Source organism: Cygnus olor, assembly GCF_009769625.2.
Source record: "Cygnus olor isolate bCygOlo1 chromosome W unlocalized genomic scaffold, bCygOlo1.pri.v2 SUPER_W7, whole genome shotgun sequence".
Lineage (NCBI taxonomy): Eukaryota > Metazoa > Chordata > Aves > Anseriformes > Anatidae > Cygnus > Cygnus olor.
Window position 1 is genome coordinate 885,787 of NW_024429078.1, and position 18,267 is coordinate 904,053.

General features: G+C 44.9%; 1 protein-coding gene across 1 annotated transcript in view; it reads left to right on the plus strand.

Moving 5' to 3' along the window:
• Positions 1-18,267, plus strand: part of LOC121063021 (CUGBP Elav-like family member 4) — a 1,483,068-nt gene that overhangs the window by 448,471 nt on the left and 1,016,330 nt on the right. The window lies entirely within an intron of this gene.

The following is an 18,267-nucleotide window of genomic DNA, read 5'->3' on the forward strand; positions in this document are numbered from 1 at the left end:
CTAAACCACAACAGTCCATTTGGCGCCCAACGTGGGGCACGAAGGGTTGAGATATCGACAGATCTGACCAGAGTGTGTTAAACTAAAATTGGTATAAGTATTCGACCTGCTTAATAGTTGCTAGTCACAATGTTGATTGCCTTAATCTCAAGTCTGCTGTGCCTGTTTCCCAAATTGAGTTTTATAGCACGTTACTTTCTGTATGTGCTCCCTGTCGTGCTGTTTATCCTTTCCGGGCCCTGGTTTAAGATTGTTATGGTACTGTGTGGTGTAACAATGGCTTATGAAATGATGAGATTTCTGGTCATGACTCTAACCTGGTATTTGTACTCAGCACTGTCGTCGACTCTATACTTCGGAAAATATATCTCATAAACTATTAGCAATTGCACCTATTGCCTTTTTTCATCAGTGAGTCAATCTGTGGAGGGGACAGGGGAAGATATTTTTTCCTACCTGTTCACTCTCCCTTCCTCCTTCACCACCCTCTTATCCCCCGAGCTAGTTACGGTAGTTCTCCAAGATGTTGAATATCCTTGGGATACTCAGACCAGCATGTTCTTGTTGTTATGTCTCCTGAATGTGCTTCAGGTTTTGTTTAAGGTTAAACAACTACTTAGGAATCTCATCTGGAGATCTGTCTTGAGGCGGGATAGTTGCGAGTGGCAGGGAGTGTGGGAGGATATGGGCAGGTTTCTAGAGCAGTGGGCACCTCCAGTGTTTTGGACATTCACCCCTGAACAACTGCAAAATCCTAAAAAACTGGTAGAATGCTTGAAAAAAGGGTGTCATGACTCTGGCAGTTCCAAAGTGACACAAATCACTGTGGCGTGCTGGGGTCTGGCTTGTGCCTATCGAGCTGCAATTGATGCTACTATCAACCTAGTGACAGACCCTGCAGCCGTTCCAGCTCCAGCTCCCGCAGCCATTCCAGCTCCAGCTCCCGCAGCAGTTCCAGCCCCTGCAGCTGCTCCAGCTCCTGCAGCCGCTCCCACTCCTGTGGCTGGGTCAGAGAAACGAACTGTAGCAGTGCAAGTTGCCCCTGCAGAGGGTATTCCAACCCCTGTGGCAGACCCTGTAGCTGGGTCAGAGAAGCGAGCTGTAGCAGTGCAAGTTGCCCCTGAAGACAAGGTAAAAAAATGGTATAGAGACTCAGGTCGTTTAGAACGCAGAAAGTCTTCTGCTAAGTCTGGGTGTGGAGAAGACGGGGCTGGGCCATCAAATGTGCAGGAGGATGAAGATGAGGATGAGGATGTCAAAAAATCAACAGTAACTACCCGAACCCTATACCAGCATGAGCTACGAGATGTGCGAAAAGATTTTGGTCGCTGTATAGGTGAGCAGCTTGTCACCTGGCTGCTCCGGTGCTGGGACACTGGAGCCAATTGTGTGGAATTAGAGGGCAGGGAAGCCAGGCGGTTGGGATCCCTTGATAGAGATGCAGGCATTGACAAAGCAATTGGAGATGGAGCACGATCTCACAGCCTCTGGAGGCGTCTCCTGTCAGCTGTGAAGGAAAGGTATCCCTTCAAGGAAGAACTTGTATGTCTACCAGGCAAGTGGACCACCATGGAGAAGGGAATCCAGTACCTGAGGGAATTAGCCGTACGGGAAGTAATTTATAAGGACCTAGACGACGCACAAATATCCACAGATCCAGATGAAGTCCAGTGTACTCGACCCCTGTGGCGGAAGTTTATACAGACTGCACCATCATCATGGGCCAGCTCATTGGCAATAATAACCTGGAAAGATGGTGAAGACCCCACAGTGGGTGAAATGGCTAAACAACTCCGGCAGTACGAAGAAAATCTCTCCTCTTCCCTACATGCCTGCGTCTCGGCTGTGGAGAAACTCTCTGAAGAGTTCCACCAACTTAAAGAGAATTTATCTTCCCCCCCACCTGAACAAACCAGTGGCCACCAACTAAAAGAGAATACTTTGGAGAAACTTTTTGAAGAGGTCCACCAACTTAAAGAGAGTTTATTTTCTTCCCCACCTGTACAAACCAGTGTCTCGGCTATTAGGGGTAAACGTTTCATCCGTGCAAAGAAGACAATATGGTGGGTACACACCCCGCGCCACCCTGTGGTTTTACCTACGTGACCATGGAGAGGACATGAGAAAATGGGATGGAAAATCTACTGAGACCCTAGAGGCACGGGTACGTGAGTTGCAGAAGAAAACAATCGGGAGAAAGGGGTTCTCTGAAAAGTTTGCTGCTCCAACTTCCAGCAGGCAGTCCTTTAAACACAGAAACGAAGATTCTGACCAGGACTAGAGGGGCCCTGCCTCCAGCCAGGGGGAGGAAAGGGACAATCGAGTTTATTGGACTGTGTGGATTCGATGGCCTGGCACGTCTGACGCACAGAAGTATAAGGCTTTAGTAGACACCGGTGCACAATGTACTCTAATGCCATCAAGCTGTAAAGGGCCAGAGCCCATCTGTATTTATGGCGTGACAGGGGGATCCCAGCAGTTAACTGTATTGGAGGCTGAAGTAAGTCTAACCGGAAATGAGTGGCAAAAGCACTGTATTGTGACTGGCCCGGATGGTCCGTGCATCCTTGGCATAGACTATCTTAGAAGAGGATATTTCAAGGACCCAAAAGGGTTCCGCTGGGCTTTTGGCATAGCTGCCTTAGAGACAGAGGACATTAAACAGTTGTCTACCTTGCCTGGTCTCTCAGAGGACCCTTCTGTTGTGGGGTTGCTGAGGGTTGAAGAACAGCAAGTGCCAATCGCTACCACAACTGTGCACCGGCGGCAATATCGCACCAACCGAGACTCCCTGATTCCCATCCATAAGCTAATTCGTCAACTGGAGAGCCAAGGAGTGATCAGCAAGACCCATTCACCTTTTAATAGTCCCATATGGCCAGTGCGAAAGTCTAATGGTGAGTGGAGACTAACAGTGGACTATCGTGGCCTGAACGAAGTCACGCCACCACTGAGTGCTGCAGTGCTGGACATGCTAGAACTCCAGTATGAACTGGAATCAAAGACAGCCAAGTGGTATGCCACAATTGATATTGCTAATGCATTTTCCTCCATCCCTCTAGCAGCAGAGTGCAGGCCACAGTTTGCTTTCACTTGGAGGGGAGTCCAATATACTCGGAATCGGCTGCCCCAGGGGTGGAAACACAGCCCTACCATTTGCCATGGACTGATCCAGTCTGCGCTGGAGCAGGGGGAGGCTCCTGAACACCTGCAGTACATCGATGACATCATTGTGTGGGGTGACACAGCAGAGGAAGTTTTTGAGAAAGGGAAGAAAATAGTCCAAATCCTTCTGAAGGCCGGTTTTGCCATAAAACAAATTAAAGTTAAAGGACCTGCACGAGAGATCCAGTTTTTAGGAATAAAATGGCAAGATGGACGTCGTCAAATCCCAATGGATGTGATCAACAAAATAACAGCTATGTCTCCACCAACTAGCAAAAAGGAAACACAAACTTTCCTAGGTGTCGTGGGGTTTTGGAGAATGCATATTCCAAATTACAGTCTGATTGTAAACCCGCTCTACCAAGTAACCTGTAAGAAGAATGCTTTTGAATGGGGCCCTGAGCAACGACAAGCCTTTGAACAAATTAAGCAGGAAATAGTTCATGCAGTAGCCCTTGGGCCAGTCCGAACAGGACCAGATGTAAAGAATGTGCTCTACACCGCAGCCGGGGAGAATGGACCCACCTGGAGCCTCTGGCAGAAAGAACCTGGGGAAACTCGAGGTCGACCCCTGGGGTTTTGGAGTCGGGGATACAGAGGATCTGAGGCCCGCTATACTCCAACCGAAAAGGAGATATTGGCAGCATATGAAGGAGTTCGATCTGCTTCGGAAGTGGTCGGTACTGAAGCGCAGCTCCTCCTGGCACCCCGACTGCCGGTACTGGGTTGGATGTTCAAAGGAAGGGTCCCCTCTACACGTCACGCAACTGATGCTACATGGAGCAAGTGGGTTGCACTGATTACTCAGCGGGCTCGAATAGGAAACCCCAGTCGCCCAGGAATCTTGGAAGTGATTATGGACTGGCCAGAAGGCAAGTACTTTGGGATATCATCAGAGGAGGAGGTGGTCCGTGCTGAAGAAGCCCCACTGTACAACAAGCTACCAGAAAATGAGAAGAAATATGCCCTGTTCACTGATGGGTCCTGTCGTATTGTGGGAAAGCATCGGAGATGGAAAGCTGCTGTATGGAGTCCTACACGACGAGTTGCAGAAGCTGCTGAGGGAGAAGGAGAATCGAGTCAGTTTGCAGAAGTGAAAGCCATCCAGCTGGCCTTAGATATTGCTGAACGAGAAAAGTGGCCAGTTCTCTATCTCTATACTGATTCATGGATGGTAGCAAATGCCCTGTGGGGGTGGTTACAGCAATGGAAGCAGAACAACTGGGAGCGCAGGGGCAAACCCATCTGGGCTGCTGCATTGTGGCAAGATATTGCTGCCCGGGTAGAGAACCTGGTTGTAAAGGTACGCCATGTAGATGCTCATGTGCCCAAGAATCGGGCTACTGAAGAACATCAAAACAACCAGCAGGTGGATCAGGCTGCTAAGATTGAAGTGGCTCAGGTGGAGCTGGACTGGCAACATAAAGGTGAATTATTTATAGCCCGATGGGCCCATGACACCTCAGGCCATCAAGGTAGAGATGCAACATACAGATGGGCTCGTGACCGAGGGGTGGACCTGACCATGGACACTACAGCACAGGTTATTCATGATTGTGAAACATGTGCTGCAATTAAGCAAGCCAAACGGTCAAAGCCTCTTTGGTATGGAGGACGATGGCTGAAATACAAATATGGAGAGGCCTGGCAGATTGATTACATCACACTCCCTCAAACCCGCAACGGCAAGCACCACGTACTTACAATGGTGGAAGCAACCACCGGATGGCTGGAAACATATCCTGTGCCCCATGCCACCGCCCGGAACACTATCCTGGGCCTTGAAAAGCAAGTCCTATGGCGACATGGCACCCCAGAAAGAATTGAGTCAGACAATGGGACTCATTTCCGAAACAACCTTATAGACACTTGGGCCAAAGAACATGGTATTGAGTGGGTGTATCACATCCCCTATCATGCACCAGCCTCCGGGAAAGTTGAACGATACAATGGACTGTTAAAAACTACACTGAAAGCAATGGGTGCTGGGACATTCAAAAATTGGGATACACATTTGGCAAAGGCCACCTGGTTAGTCAATACTAGAGGATCTGCCAACCGAGCTGGACCTGCCCAATCAAACCTGTTACGCACTGTGGAAGGGGATAAAGTTCCTGTAGTGCACATAAGAAACATGCTGGGTAAGACAGTCTGGGCTACTCCCGCCTCAGGAAAAGGCAAACCCATTCGTGGGATTGCTTTTGCTCAGGGACCTGGATGCACTTGGTGGGTAATGCAAAAGAATGGGGAGGTCCGGTGTGTACCTCAAGGGGATTTAATACTGGGTGAGAATAGCCCATGAGTTGAATTGTATTATGTTAATTATCATATAATACTGTATGTCATCACTACCATGATTGCTATATATCATAGATGAAAATGGTGATTAATTAGAAGGTATTGGAAAGAGTGTAACCTGAGCATGACATAAATGGTATGGAATAAGGGGTGGATATCTGTCCTGGTTTCAGTTAGGACAGAGTTAATTTTCCTCCTAGTAGCTGGCAGGGTGCTATGTTTTGGATTAGAATGAGAAGAGCGCTGATAACATGCTGATGTTTTAATTGTTGCAGAGCAGTGCTTACACCAAGCCAAGGACTTTTCAGCCTCTCTCTGTCCTGCTAGCGAGCAGGCTAGGGATGCAGCAGGAGCTGGGAGGGGACAGACCCAGGACAGCTGACCCAAACTGGCCAAAGGGGTATTCCGTACCATCTGACGTCATGCTGAACAATATATAGGGGTGGCTAGCCGGGGTGGAGGGGGGGGCCGGCTGCTCGGGGATAGGCTGGGCATCGGTCAACGGGTGGTGAGCAATTGCATTGTGCATCACTTATTTCTTACACATTATTATTATTAATACTATTATTATTATTATTATTGTTATTATTTTTCCTGTCTTAATAAACTGTCTTTATCTCAACTCACAGGCTTCACTTTCCCGTTTCTCTCCCCCATCCCAGAGAGGGAGGGGGGAGGGTGAGCGAATGGCTGTGTGGTGTTTGGCTGCCAGCCGGGCTAAACCACAACAGGAATGAATGCAGTACCTGGAGCAGCAAACTAATTGTCCCGAGCCTTTACTGAAAGCTGAACTTCAGCAAAGTTCACAGCTTTTAAGACTGAGGAGGACAATTTCCATCAAGCAGCCTGACCCCTGCCATAAAGCAGACTAGAGACTAACAGGTATCAGGACCAATAACCTGTCGTCCAGCCAGAGCGCAATATTTAGGGAGAAGGAAAAGCATCCAGTTCTGATGTCAGACTTCCCACTCTCCAAGTATTTGTTGGTTCTGCTGAGCCAGCTCTTCCCCTGCAAAGTGCGAACACTGATGTCAGCTACCTCTGGAGACACAAAACGCTCCTTGCCCTGCCAGAGAGCCTGCCCAGGGCTCAGCCTGAGACCCCCAGGTGGATCTGCAGGGCCAAGCATCCCCATGTCCATGTCCACCTCAGCAGCTTCCCATGTCTGAATGGAGCCCTGTAGAAGTGCAGGTGGCTGGGCTGGGAAGCTTGGCTGGGTCAGATAAAGATGTGAGTGAGTAACTGTTTAATTGAGCCAGATTTCTGAACAAGTTTGAGTCCAGCCAGCACCACAATGGCCATATGCCCTCCTAAGCCAGCTGTGTTTGAGTCAGGACCTGAATTTAGTGGGTGGCCCTTATTATGGGAAATTTCAGCCTAACTTTTAACAGATGAAACTTTGCAGCTTGGACCTGTTCCTGATTATCTGTCAGTGCTCAGAAAACATCTGTAAAAACCTCTCATTAGGTTTGTGGGTGCTGCTCTCTATACACGAAATAGCCAGGGTAGCTGTGCCTGGCTTACTCGCTTTGCTCTTTGGGGTCAGAGGGACATAGAACACAAAAGAAAGGATCACTTTGATTTCATATTTGCCTAAGCTGGAGCTCTTGAGAAATGTTACAGGAACAAAACTTTTAACTCTCGGTGGTGCCAGCACAGAAGCAGCTATGAATTGGAATTTACAGCACAGAAGAGTGCCAAGATGGAGGGATTCATTCCCTTGTTCCCCAAAGTTCGTGGTAGATGTTTCCTACCAGTTCCAGCAGACAGCAGAAGCCCCCGGAGCTGCTCCCAAAGTCCAAAATCACCAAAGCCAGGCCATTGGTGGAGTCAAAGGTGTAATCCAGCCTGTGCACTAAGTACTAACTAAGTGCTGAAGTAACTAACTTCATTTTAAGTACCTAATGAAGCAGGCTTCCCAGAGTAAACCCTTAATTTCTCCACCTAGGAAATTGGGTCTGCATAATTTAGATGTCTAAATTTAGGCAGCCAAGAGCTCCCTCTGGAGGACGCCAGGCAGCCCATTTCTCTGCATGGGCAAGGCCAGGTGCTTATTTCAGGAAGGCAATTTCATGAGATGGCTGGGATTTAGGTGCAAGCAGAGTCCTTTCATTAAGTAAGTAGGACTTTTCACCTTATTTCCTATTTTCTGTGTGGTGTTACAGTTAAACCAGGAGGGTAAGGCCAGCTGGAAAGAAGCAGTACAGTTTCTCTCTTAAGTCATGAAGAGCTTCCCAGCCTCTGGAAAATCACTGGGAGAGGTGGGAGAAGTGCAGTCTGATCTGCATTTGCACCCCGTCGCTCGCTCATGAGAGCAGCCCCAAATACCTGACTGCAGCGGTACATAACACTGCTGTCCAAGATGGCTTCCAGTTCTGCCCTTCCTTCCCCGCTCTGTAATTGACTATTATACTGGCATTATCTGTGCCTTGATACCTTAGATTTGTGGAGCTTCTAACAAATATAAATTCCCCTTTGCACACACCCCATTTAATCAATACCTTGCTGGTTTAAGCAGTCTGTTTTATTAAATTACCAACCTATGAAGCCATTAACTTAATTAGAAGCAGCAGTTCTGTAGTCTTGAACAACCAAGGGGTAATATTGCAAAGGCATACATTATGCAGAGTATGGCACATTATAATAATACTGAGAGCTTATATAGCATTTTATAACTTCACAATTTTGTAGGAATAATATCTAATTAATCCTCACAATGGGCCCTGAAGGTAAAGATTACTACCTAACCCCTTTTTCCATGGAGGAAACTTAGTGGGGAAGAAGATGATAAGTAACAGACTTTAAAAAGATTTCATGGCTGTATCTTTTCACGCTCTGCATTTACAGCAAGTAGGGTTCAGACTTTCCAAATTGCTCCTTTTCCTCTGAGAAAACCAACATCTAATAAACATTTACTCCCTTTCTGGTCTCTGTATCATAGTGTGCAATGGCTGAGTTTATTTTAAATCATCTCTTCTTTGGGACAGGGAGGGGGCCCCAAAGGGACATGGAAATCGTACAGGACTAGGTTGCATTGCACTGAAACATCTTTGGTAACGGCCTGTAGTACTGGCAGGGGTTGACATCTTGTGCTTCTGGATGCTTTCGGGAATCAAATGGGCATGGCTTAAAAAGTCAGTACCAAATCCTGGCCTTCACTGCCCATGACAGTCTTAGGCCAGGAAATTTTCCTTTTCACTGTCAGGTTAGAAACTCCGACCAGTTCTCCTGTGTCACCTCAGTTATGTGTTCTGATAGCAAATAACAAGGGTGGTCACAGGAGCTCATCTAACTAGGCCTGCAGTTCCCTCACCGGAAAACTCTGATCTTTCAAGCAGAGATTACAAGAGTAAAGGGGTTCACATGGGAAAAGTCATTGTATAACTTGCTCGAGAATTATGGTTAGAAGTATCGATAACAAAGCAAACAACAAAGAGCATCTTGGAGAGCGGTATTAAACACTAAAACCAGACCTGTTGATTTCAAATGATCATAAATTTTATGAAGGATTTTGTTTCGTGGCTAAGTACACTAACTAAAGTGCCAGGTAATGAGCTGCTGGTAGTAAGAGCAGATCCTAAATATAAGGAATTTTCTAAAGATACACATATGTACATTTTTGTCCTATAGAATTTAATCAAAGGATTTGCTTGTTTGTTTTAGTTTCCAACAGAAAATGTGTTTTGGGGCAGTTTTATATATTTTTACTTTGTTAGGAAAAGTAAATAATGCAGGAAGTAGAAAAAATGCATGGGAACAGGTCTGGACTTGATTTGAATTTGAAAAAGAAAGTGACAGATTTAGGATCGGTATCTTTAAGCAAAGCACAAATAGGAAAGAAACAGCCTGAAGCAGTAAAAAGCAAATAATGCTTATAGTAATTAACATTGCCTTCTGTAAAGATGCATCAATCATAAATTATCTTGAGCAATCATGTATGATATGATAATACAAATAAGAGATTTTATTTCCATGTATTCATTTTTTATTTTTTTTTGTTGAGCTCTATTTCGAGCATTAAGAACCTTCTTTTCTTCTGGAAAAGAAAAAATGTTAAAAGCTTGTGAGGGTCCAGAAGCTGAGGATTTAAGGAAAGCACCATATGTCAGGAGACTGATGGTAAAGTGTAAAGCTAAAAATGCTGGCAGTGCTTGTATGCGGTGCTAGATTGGGGTTACTTTTAAATACAGAGAGGTTTGCATTACACCCTAATTCAAAGGATCAATGAGTAGTTTATTTAAAGTAGATGATATTAAGAACAAAAAACAAACAAACAAAACTGTTTATTCTTTCTGGTTGTGGTTCTGATTTCTCTCATTTCGTGTTTATACCGTGTAGCACCTAATTCACACTGCAGGGGAGAGAAAGTGCAGTCTGGCCCAAATTTTCAAATATGCTCAGCACCCAGTGGACCAAACTCTTTTAATTATCTGTCTGTATACTTGAGAACATCCTGTGCTGACCTATTCTCCTTAATCACCAGTGATAGGACCCGCGGGAATGGTGTCAAGCTGAGGCAGGGGAGGTTTAGGCTAGACATCAGGAAGAGGTTCTTCATCGAGAGGGTGGTCGCACACTGGAACAAGCTCCCCAGGGAAGTAGTCACTGCACCAAGCCTGTCTGAATTTAAGAAGCCTTTGGACTGTGCACTTAGTCACATGGTCTAAACTTTTGGGTAGACCTGTGTGGTGCCAGGTGTTGGACTTGATGATACTTATGGGTCCCTTCCAACTCGGGATATTCCATGATTCTATGATTCTATGTTTGAAACAGAAGGTTCCTTAAGTAGCATGATTTCTTGCTCCGTTTCCCTCGCTGTGTTTTTATCCTCTCAGTGTCACAACGTGAGACTGTTTCTCCACTGTGATTTTGGAAGGACGCTGCTAGAAAGCAGCAAGCCTTGCTCTCCTCTGCATTGGTTCAGACATGTCAGTGTTGCATAGGCTTGCTCCTGACCCCCACAGAAGAATCAGACCTTGGGAGTTCAGACACATATTGTAAAAAGGTTAATGGCTAATACTGCCGGAAAGTTTATGGCTGAACTTCTAGGGGCTCTGATCAATGCTCCATCTTTAATCAAATGCCACAGCACAAAGAGGGAGAGGACGGAGGAAAGTGCAGTCTCTTCTCAGTCTCTCTTCTTAGTGGGGCCTCTCTGGTTTTCCTCTTCCAACCTTACCCAAGCTGAACAGGCAATGCCAGAAAGTTGGGGGGTTGAGCTGGCAACCAAGTGGAAAGTTGATGGGGGTGAGGAAGGAGGGAGTAAATAGCCTGAAGCTATCGGCTGTGATGCCAGAGGTGGCTTGCTGATTCCAGCCACTAACGGATGTGGACAGGTGAACCTTTACACCAAATCAATCACCATATTTATTCTAATTGTATCGTAATAGTCCCCCAGGAGCTCAGTTCAAATGAGCTTGACATTATTAAAATTTTAATGCCCAGTTTTCATAGCTGAATGAATATTTAAAGGGTACGTCCCAGACTTAAGTTATGATGATGAAGAAATTAATGGAATGTCTTGTTTAATGCTTTGATGCATGTTGATGCAAAAAAAAAAAAGTGGTTGTTCAGAGAGAAAAAGAAAGGAAGGCAATGTTTGTGCATAATTAGACAGAGGAGGAAAGCATCAGCAACGCATTAGTATCAGACATCACTCTTGTTAGACAGCTCTCAGTGGAGAGGAAATATTTATCATTCAGGAGGGGGAAAGCAGGGTGCGGTCAGAAACCAGAAGAGAAGCAGCACCACATGAATGACAGATCAGAAACAAATCCCTGGGAGTCTCCGACCACATCCCTGCATGGTGGAATGAAATTGCTAGCCTTTGCTGGCTGGAACAGGCACAGAAAATCACCTTTGTTGCCCAACCAGGGTGTTTGTTTATTTTAAGTACCCAGATCAACTTTGAAGGATGGCATAATTAATCAGCAATACTCATCAGTCTCATAATTATGTTATAGATAATTGTCAAAACGTAGGACCAGATGATACCAATTATACATTGATGGGGGTGAGGGGAAGCTCCTCTCGAGTCGGAGGGCCTGATTCTGGATGGGCTGAAATGAGCACAGGGAATCACACTGACTCTGAGGACTGGGAATCTGGAAAGATCGTAGTTTTGTGTTAGGGTTGTTTTTTTGTCTTTTTTTTTTTTTTCCTTAATCTTTCTATGCTTTTCCCAATTTGGGAAATGTTTGGGGAGCTAAGAATTTTTGCTTTCTCTTCTTTTTGAAAGCCGTACTGATATTTGCAAGGTTCCTGTTTGTGCCTATTCACTCATTCATTCACCATTAGGAACAAAGAGAGGGCTGACTTGGGTGTTTGAATAGGTTTAAAATCCCCTTCCAATATGCATTTCCTAGCTGTGAAAGAGGACTGAAGCATAAGTTAATGCTCTAAACCCTTCCACAGAAGATTTTCTTTAAAGGGGCAGTGTCAAGATTAAGATAATCTTATTCTTTCCCTGAGTCTTTCCTTGTTTGCTTTTTTTTTATTATTATTATTATTATTTATTTTCCATCAGGAACTGCAGCCCTGATCTAGCACACAGCTAAGAGGTTTATCTGTAGGCAAGGTTTTCACATATCTGATTTGAGGTGTGATTTCAAATCAGTTTAGATGAAGCAGAGGAGAAGGTGGCATGGCTGCTGGTTTTTTGTTTGTTTGTTTTTGGGTTGTGGTGTTTTTTTGGTTGGTTGGTTGGTTTTGTTTGTTTGTTCTGTTTTGCTTTGCTTTTGCTTGAACAGGACTTATTTCAGGTTATCTTAAAATAATTAGACTACATTTATTTATCGATAGAACTGAGAGTGCAGCCATACCACCTGTATCATGATAGGGACATGCCATGAGAAGGAAGCCCCTATGGTTCAGAAATGCCACAGCATCCTACTTGGGATAGGTTTAGGTCTGGTCCTCCTGGGATGTGGGATTGAGAGAATGGACTGCTATCTGCTATCCTGTGGCAAGCTTCCCCCATGGATGAACTTAAATCTTGGGAAAGGGGAAATTGGGGTATAAGGAAGAGCACAAACACTCTTGAAAGCAGGACCAGTGTTCTGGCTCAGACAGGGGTTATTCCAGTTCCAAGGAAAACCCTGCTTGCAGCATTAACCCTGTGATGCCTTCTTTCAGTTCCTGGGGAGACTGTGCTTGAGTTCAGGCCTTGAGGCTACCTGCACATCTACATCAGTGAGAGTGCCTTTATTTCATGAACCTGTCAGTGGGTGAAAGCAGATAGTTAATTTACACTGCTTACTCAGTTGTTTGTTAAATGGTATTGCTGTGGAAAGAATTTCTCCATGGGCAAAAGGGCTGGCTGTGGTTCTTATCTTTGTGGCCAGGCATACAAAGCCACAAGCACAGAAGGTCTAATCTGCTTGGATGGATGGTGGCCAAGCTCTTTTTGAACTCAAAGCACTGAAGTCAATGGGAGCTTGGCCTTGCCTAAAGTCTGCAAAGGCAAGCCAAGCAACCATTAGTGGCAAAGGCAGCATTTGGGTCTTGCTTCAGAAGAAGACATAAAGCTTAGAGAATGAAGAGCACAGCAGGGAAGTGCCAACAGCCAGAGGTCATGGGCTCAGGATAAAGAAAAGATGAGAACAGATGTTCATCTCTAAGTGAAGGGGCAGGGGTTAAGTCTATAACACCTTGAGTAGTACATCTGTATCTCTGGCTTGCTTGCCTGTCCCACTGAAATCCACAGCGAAGAGGCCTCTGGCCTCTGTGGAGAGCACCCAACATACAGAAAATCGTGACATGCCCTGTACACAGACAACACCCCATCCTTTCCCCTTATCTGTGCTTCCTCAGCAAGGCAGCTCCTGAGCACCCTCCGGGCTATGCCTCTGCCTGAATGAGCACCAGCTGCAGGCAGCACTGGGGAACCTCAGAGCCAATCAACACTGAGAGCATCTGTGAGCCAGCTCACATAAAGGGTCTGAGAGCAGGCTTTAAACTAGGCGGTTCAGGTGCTGATAACCATGCAACTGCAAACACCTGAGCTGAGCACACATTGCAAAGCGGATCTAGGACCCTCAGCACTTACTGATATCACTCATTTAAGTTCTATGTGACCACCTATGTGCTGTTATTTGTGAGCTATGCTGGCTAGTTTAAGGCTGTATCTGTATGGGCTACTTTCATATGTGTGGATTATGCTGCTGCTCTGCCCTGAAAGAGTTGAGATCACAATATCTAGGCTAAAAGAGGACGTGGTTGCTCTGCTAAACGCATGCAGAGTTGGCTAATAGAAAATGCCAGGGATAGAGAAGAACCATTTTAGATAAAAGATCGTTTGGGCACATTTTAAAACTGGATGTAAATTATCTTGAAATAAACTCAAGTGGGAAATTAGAAGAAGAGAGGTGACGATACGGAAAAGCTTATTCCTATTGGTATTAGGGAAGATGGGAGGTAAGGACAGAAAAAGACTTGGTTTTATATCAGAATGGGATGCGTTTATGAACAGAATTTCATATTGTGATTGCTTCTGGTATCAGCAGGGAAGTAGATTTAATGAGCAGTGTCCCTTCTAGACTTACACCTCTGCTGTCAGGATCCTCAGACAAACAGGCCCTTATATATAGGTTAGCATCACCACTGCGCCAAGCCTGGGACACTTTCCATGCCTGGGTATGCTCACTGAATGCCCAGGGACTTCTCACATATGCAAGTGGCCATGGACTACAGACACCAAGCTAAAAGTGTCTCCAAGTTCCTACATGTCATTGTGCACGCGGCTATGACTAGAAGTCAACATCTACCAGGCCCTCTTCTTTCCAAGGAAAGGTCAAGTGCACAAGCACCTGGCAAGAGCCATGAGTACAAACGCAGCAGTACCTTAGGGCACACCATGTGTGTGATGACACAGCCTAGCATGTGAAAGTAGACCTATCTAATGACATTTTTACTGTGTGACTGCCCAGAGCTCTAAGGGGATCTCCTGCTTGTGTCTTCCACGTGCAGATTTGTATATGAAACAGTATTTATAAATACTCAAAAACACAAGCTGTACTGTCTCTCTTGCTTTGGGAAATAAGGCTCTGTTGTTCCAAGCACCCTGTGTTTTGTTCCTCTTACTCTCCTCAAGCCTGCTGAGCACTGGGTGTTCCCACAAAGCACTGAGATCATAGAATCACAGAACGACAGAATGGCTTGGGTTGGAAGGGACCTTAAAGACCATCTAATTCCACCCCCCTGCCATGGGCAGGACACCTTCCACCAGCCCAGGTTGTCCAAAGCCCCATCCAGCCTGGCCTTGAGCACTTTCAGGGGTGGGGCATCCACAGCTTCTCTGGGCAACCTGTTCTAGTCCCTCACCACCTTCATAGTAAAGAATTTCTTCCTAATATTCTAATCTAAATTTACCCCTTTATAGTTTAAAACCATTACTCCTTGTCCTATCACTCCGCTCCCTGATAAAGAGATCCATCAACCCCTCTGGCCCTCCCCACTTCATTTAAAGACAGAGACACTGTGATGTGTAGCGCACACGCTCAGCATCCCCAAGAACAAACCAAAGGATCTGTGGAACTGGCAAGTCTTTATTTTGTTACTAACAGGATCAGCGGTTTCTTCAAATTCCAGACCAAACTGTTTTGCAGGGAGGAAGTTTTGGATTAGAAGTGTTGTGGTTTAGCCCGGCTGGCAGTCAAACACCACACAGCCGTTCGCTCACCCTCCCCCCTCCCTCTCCGGGATGGGGGAGAGAAACGGGAAAGTGAAGCCTGTGAGTTGAGATAAAGACAGTTTATTAAGACAGGGAAAAGAATAACAATAATAATAATAATAATAATAATAATAATAATAATAGTATTAATAGTAATAATGTGTACGAAATAAGTGATGCACAATGCAATTGCTCACCACCCGTTGACCGATGCCCAGCCTATCCCCGAGCAGCCGCCCCCCCCCCTCCACCCCGGCTAGCCACCCCTATATATTGTTCAGCATGACGTCAGATGGTATGGAATACCCCTTTGGCCAGTTTGGGTCAGCTGTCCTGGGTCTGTCCCCTCCCAGCTCCTGCTGCATCCCTAGCCTGCTCGCTAGCAGGACAGAGAGAGGCTGAAAAGTCCTTGGCTTGGTGTAAGCACTGCTCTACAACAATTAAAACATCAGCATGTTATCAGCGCTCTTCTCATTCTAATCCAAAACATAGCACCCTGCCAGCTACTAGGAGGAAAATTAACTGTCCTAACTGAAACCAGGACAGAAGCCATAGGCTCTGCACGTGAACATGAACTGAACTTAAGCTCCCTCTAGGTTCATCTATATACACGAGACAAGTGGAAAGATGAATCGATAGTTAGATGGATGGTTCATAATGTGTTTTATATGATATATAGAAAATACTCGGAGTGTGGGGATGGCCAGTAGCAATCATTCTTGGGGGTAGGCACCAGAGCATTGACTGATTTGTAAAGGTCAGACACTTCAAGATATTTTTTTCATACCTCATACATTCCCATTTCAGGTCTTCTCATCTATTTGTGTACATGTCTATGACACACATCTAGTCAGGCCAGGAAGACGGTGGTAGGGAGGAATTAAGAGTCTGCTAGCCAGATAACGTTTGGGATAGAGTCATTTCAGATGCAATTCATTACTAGTGAGTGCTTCCCACAAGTCAGGCCAATGTGATTTTTTTCATCAAACTTTCTAAAGCATTTCCTCTTCCTGCTTTTTCATTAATCCAATGCTGTATCAATTTGTGCTGCCCACACAAAAGTATGCTTAACATGTAATCACATGGCAATTCATGCAACTTACCTCTGGTCCCACAGGAGTAGGTTTTTGCTCTATGCTTTATAGCTGCAGTATACAAATACAAAAAGCTGTCTGTGTAGCTAACCCATGTTGAAACAGCTTTCCTGATTCTGTAATGTTTATGGAAATTTCCCTGAGCTGAGGACCTGGGCCCTGAGTTTATTTTTTTTTTTCTTCAGAGAGGAGATTGCTTTGGATTCACTCTCAGGGCTATCTAGTTTAGATTACTGTAATTCAATTATGTCACTCAGAATCAGGTACAGAGTGATTTACTTGAACTTTGCAATTACACACACACAATTCAATTGTAGGTGATTTTCTTGGCCTTTCCAACTTTGACACTAACATACTTTGTATTTCCTTAGGGCCTTCAATCACAGTAGATTTTGCTCAATGCTTTAAAAGTTATGACCCACTCCTGAAACACATTCATGCCAATACTTTTACTCACATAAGTAGTTGTGTTGACCTAAGTGGGATTACTGTTGTTTACATGGCAGGCCCCCAGAAGGTCAGCAGAGGTGGTAAAAGGAAATTTCTTCTGGTATTTTGGGGGATGGTTTTGAACAGAAAGAACTTTCCCTCTGAAGCAATAAGGAGTAGCCATATTTTCTGGAAATTTCAGGTCAGTTATTAAACTATCCATGTGTCCAGTTAACATCATGAGATCACCAAGAAATGCGTGGTGTCTTTAGGAAGCAAATGTTTGAGGATGGGATTAGGATCTGGGTACACAGATGCAGTAATGCCCAATACGCATTTGCTAAGACCTGCTAGCTCCTATCTACATCCCATCCTTTGCCATCAGGTCACAGCAGTGTTTGATCATTGATTTAGAGGGCTGATGTCTGAACAATACCCAACAGAACAGAACGTGGTTGGGCAAGAAGAGTTTGTTATTTGCCATTATGTCTGCCCACATGGTTCAGGCATAGAAATTATGGAACACTTTTTTTGTTTGTTTGTTTAACACCAACATTTAGAACCATTTTTTCATCAACCACCTTCATGGTACATTAGGGTGTCTTTGTATTCATTTTACAGAAGAGAAAGCTGAGAAAGAGACATACAATGATATGACTAAATTCATCCAGAAGGCAATGTAGAGCTCTAAGCAGGCCTTAACAGAGGTCAACACCTCTACTCTCTAGACTGTTCCAGCCTGACTCTTTGGGAACTTCAGTAAACATGGACAACAGAATACCTTTCCTCACAGTTTTTGATACAAAGCCTTAATCATACCCAACTGATCTGTTGTCAGGGAATATTCAAATTTCTTAAGCCCTGTAACGAGGGGAGGAAGGACTATTATTACATAAATGATCAATGTAGTCATCTTCCATGGTCTCAAACATCATACAATCTAGAATTGTTTTTTATATATTATTATTATTATTTTGTCTCCTGAAGTGACTTAATCCTTCAGCACAGCCAGAAGATTATCCCCAACAGTGCTCGCTTCTGCCTTGGACATCATCTTCCTAACCATTAGTGGCATTTCAGTGATCTTCAGCAGCCCCCTCCTCACTTTTCCTTCCTGTCTCTGGTCTCATTTGAAACTGTTCAAGGCAAGTCTCCATCCTTAGTATTTTCCCTTATTCTTCTTGTATTTAACTCTATGCTTATCTATTCTCAAACCTGGTAGAGCCTTAGTCCTGGCTGGAAACCCCATGTACATTAGTTAGTAATGAAAAAGTGAGACAAGAAAGGAAAGGATAGTAGGAGTGGTGAGAGGAAGAAAGATGGAGACAGTGAGAAATAATCTCTCTCTGTTTTCTATTCTTCTTTCCCAGGTGATCCTTCTACCTGCTAAATTAATATGAAAGCCAAGGGGAGCAGAAAAAGGTTGGTGGGGGAGAAAATGACAACCTTAGGAAAAAAAAATCCTGATCCAGAAAAGTGTCTGTCCCTTGTCTAATTCCTGCAGTGGCCTGTAGCTGATGGTACTGAGAAAAATACAGCAGCAAGCTCTGACATTTCATTTCTGCAGAGAATTGAAAAAGGGCTTGCTGCAATTCATCGCTTCTTGTAACT